Consider the following 4215-nt stretch of genomic DNA (forward strand, 5'->3'; position numbering starts at 1 on the left):
AGGATAATTTCTGAGCAACTGAATGACCGATGATTCCAGTCTTCTGGAAGAGAAATGGATTTGAGAAATTAATAGTTTGGTTTCTGACTTCTTCCAAAGTCACTGGAAGTTTCTAGGAAGAATAGGGTTTAAAATGATTCCGCTGACCTTCCCCTCTTCTCCACAGCATCTTCTGGGGCCTGACTACGAGGCACGGGTGAGAGCCAAGTCCAGGCCCTAGTGGGTCCTGAAGAGAAGTGCTGGTCCAGACTTTTTCCTTCTAGATTGGGCAAGAACCTTGAAACTGGAAGTTCTTGGAGAAAATCAAAATTCTGAGGAAAAGCTACAAACTGCTTCCAAAACAAAGAGAAGATTGTTTCTGAGGGGACTTGTGAGTTTACCTGACTTCAGTGAGGAGAAGCAAAACGTTGGCCAGAGTGCTCTCTACCTCCAAGCCTGGATGAAGAACAGTGGCGTTAGAGACAGAAACAGCAGTGTCTGCTATAGCAATAAATCTCGCAATACATATTTTAGTTTTGAAATAATAATGTGTCATATGATAAATGATGGTTCTAAAAATAGAAAAGACACATGAGGAGAATACTGTTAAAATCAAGAATATCTAGAATTACAAGTATAAAATCACCTCAGCTAAAATCTAGCTGAATTAATCAAACTTAATTCAAAGTTTGATACTTTGAATTAAAAGTATCAAACCAGCTCAGAAAGATGTCAACAACTGCACTATCAGTATCCCCATGTTACAGAGCTAGAAACTGAGGGACAGAAAAAGTAAAATCACTTGCCCAAAGTCATATAGCTAAGAGGTGGTAGAAGTGATTTTGGAATTCGGGCAAACAAAATCTGGCTATGAATTGTTTATAGTGATAAAAATACCCCAGGTTTTCAATTATAACCGGAGGCCTTAGCGAGCAAGTCATTTGATCTTACTAAACCTGAGGTTCATCATGGTGTGTGCATGAGATGATTTTTACAGTCCTTTCCAACTCCAACATTCTGTGAGAAGCACATATTAATCTCCTTAAATAATTGAACATTATGGATGTGACACAGAGATCATGTGTATTTAGGTTAGATTTAATAAAATTAAAAATGTCTTAAATCAGGGTTTTGGACTTCTCAGTTAAGAACAAAATTTTAGTCACATTATGTAGCATTGAAAAGGATTCTATCAACACTGTAAGTGAACTAATACAGAGGACATTCCTCTGTAACCTGAGATTAACGTACTATTTTTTTAATGAATAATATCAGGCAGAATGAAATATGAACAAATGTGAAGGTTTAGGTACCTAAATGGTACAAATTACAGCCTGAATTAATGAAAAAATGTATCTGGCATTTAGTTAATTGCTTGTGATGCTGATATTGGAAATGAGTCTACCTTAAATTTATGATAGTGCTTAACTTAGGCTAAAAAATTAGCATGTAACAGCAGAAGCAAGAGACCAACTGCACACTAACATAATAGTCGATCATGTTACTAATAGGTCATGAAATGATGTGCAATAAGTGTGCATTATTTTTTATTAGTTAACTTCCTCAAGAGTTAATTTTTAAAAATTTTTTACTTGGAAATAATTATAGATTGATAGGAAGTTGCTTTTCACCAAGTTTTCGCCAATGGTTACATCTTATTATACTATATAAAATTATTATACTATATAAAAATTAGGAATTTGATATTGGTACAAGTTTTAGTAATAAGAGTTTGTTTTAAACCTTAGGAAAAAAATCTCTTCACTTCTTCATAATTAAGATGTCTTTTCACCTATGCTGTTGGCTGAAATTTTCACTTTTTCTGAAATTTTAACAGGATAAATAAAGCCTACTCTTGAATAATGGGCTTACTTCATGCTCTTGCCATGTTTAACACTGCTTAAGATAATTTCAGCATTAGCTAAATTATATCCTTATTTGTCCAAGAGCCTGATTTTACTCTATTTTCATGGGTAAATTTGCTGAAAAGAAGAGAAGCATTTGACAAGTCCATGCAAACATTTTTTTAAAATAGTAGAATTAATACTTAAGAATGTTTCTACTAAAGTCAAAATAGGTTATTTCAAATTCTATATCCAGTTGACACTTAAACAACGTGGGTTTTAGGGGTGCCGACCACTTACTCTCTTACCCCCACGTGTAACTTTTGACTCCCCAAAAACTTAACTACTAATAACCTACTGTTACCTAAAGCCTTACCGGTAACATAAACAGTTGATTAACATATTTTTTGCATGTTATATGTGTCATATACTGGATTCTTATAATTGAGTAAGCTAGAGAAAAGAGTTATTAAGAAAGTTATAAGGAAGAGAAAATATATTTATAGTACTGTATGTATTTATTGAAAAGTTTCTGCAGGTGAATGGACCTGCACAGCTCAAACCCAAGTTCTTGAAGTGTCAACTGTACTTTAAATTTTCAGGGTTTTTTTTCCCTCTAGTTGCTCTTCGATCTTATCTGTTTTAAAATCATTCGGAGCACTTTTCTCTGTACACCCGATCTCGTGACATGCTTATTTTACTGTTAGTCCTGGTCTTTGACTTTGGTGGTAAAGGCAGTGCCTGAGTTTCCTGCAACTCAGGCGGAGAGTCACTTGCCCTTCGTGCCCTCCGCGGTGAGTGTGGAAGGGCTGCGTTGTAGGAAGGGCAGACTATAGAGCCCTAAACTCAGCAGCAGCAGCAGCTAGATCAGGCTACTTAGACTCCGCTGAGGCTCCACTTCTGATCTTTAAAAAATACATTATAAATTCAAGGACTTCTAAGATACTTTCTACGTTTAATTCAATAATCCTGTGATTTCTTCAGTTCAGCGGGGACACACGAATTCAATCCTTTAGCCAGTGTTTCCTATGCGGAGTTATCAGCAGAAACGTAGTTCCATTTCTTTGAAAAGACACAGTTGGTGCTCTCGAGACGTGAATGACAACCTGGATGATGAGCGGAGAACCTTTTCAGCTATACCAGTCTGGCTAGGCCATGGCCCTGACCTTTGCTCACTTGCCATGCTGCAAGCCGGGCCAGAACACGAGCAGCAACGAATTGAAATTCCACTGCTTTGGCATAACGGATGATGTGTGTTGCAAAAGAGCCAAACCTTGATTTGAATCTCAACCCACCTGTCACTGGCTGTGATAAGTGGATCAGGACTGAAGGAGGCCTAGGGCGGGTGAACTCTGGACAGAATTCTAAGAACAAGCACAGAGAGAGTTTTACTCTTTACTCATTTTATAAACTGCCTTCTGGACAGAGATGCTCTTGGACCCAGAGGTGAGGCTGGAGTCTAAGACTTACGAATGAATCCTGCGCTTAAAAAATGAAGCACAGACTCCTCAATCAATCGCCACTGAGCAGATCAGATTCACTCCTCGCTTCTCGCTCCGCTTCTTCAGGCCATGTCTGACAAACCCAGTATGGCTGATATTGAAAAATTCGATAAGTCGAAATCGAAGAAAACAGAAACGCAAGCGAAAAACCCACTGCCATCAGCAGAAACGATTGAACAGGAGAAGCAAGCAGGGGAATCACAATGAGGCACGCACCGCTGATATGCACTGTACATTCCATAAGCATTGCCTTCTTGTTTTACTTCTTTTAGTTGTTTAACTTCTTAAGATGCAAAAAGCTTGGATCAAGTTTAAATGACTGTGCTGCCCGGCTTTCACATCAAAGAACTACTGACAATGAAGGCCGCACCTGCCTCTCCCATCTGCCTGTCTGGCTGGCGGGGAGGGAAAAGAACTTGGTATTGGTAAAGGCAGAAGCTGGGTGGGACCACAGTGAAATCTGGAGGGAAAACCAAGCTGGTCCAAGGAGTCTTGCAGGCTGTAAAATGCGGTTTAATCAGAGTGCCATTTTTTTTGTTGTTGTTGTTCAAATGATTTTAATTATTGTTATGCACAAGTTTTTGACATGCAAATAAAAAGTTTTAAAACCTGAAAAAAAAAAGTGAAGAGAGAGTAGAATGACCTCACAGCAGGAAAGTACAAGTCATGAGCACAAATGAACACTACAATCATATCTTCAGATTCAGAAAGAAGAAGATAATTAGGATCCAGTCCTCAATATCCTCCTATATCTTGACCAGTGGCTGTCAATTCTGCTTCAATATCCCCAATCATGGGTAATTCACTATCTTCCAGAATAAATGGTTTAATTTTCTGCCTTTCTAATTGCCTTCCTAATTCTGTCCTTCCTAATTAAGGACTGTCCTTAA

The 4215-nt window shown here is 38.1% G+C and overlaps 1 pseudogene; it reads left to right on the plus strand.

The window, feature by feature from the left end:
- Window positions 1-3394: 3394 nt before the first annotated feature.
- LOC102894258 lies at window positions 3395-3532 on the plus strand (annotated as a pseudogene).
- Window positions 3533-4215: the final 683 nt, after the last annotated feature.

This window comes from Pteropus alecto, unplaced genomic scaffold, assembly GCF_000325575.1.
Source record: "Pteropus alecto unplaced genomic scaffold, ASM32557v1 scaffold166, whole genome shotgun sequence".
NCBI classification, from domain to species: domain Eukaryota; kingdom Metazoa; phylum Chordata; class Mammalia; order Chiroptera; family Pteropodidae; genus Pteropus; species Pteropus alecto.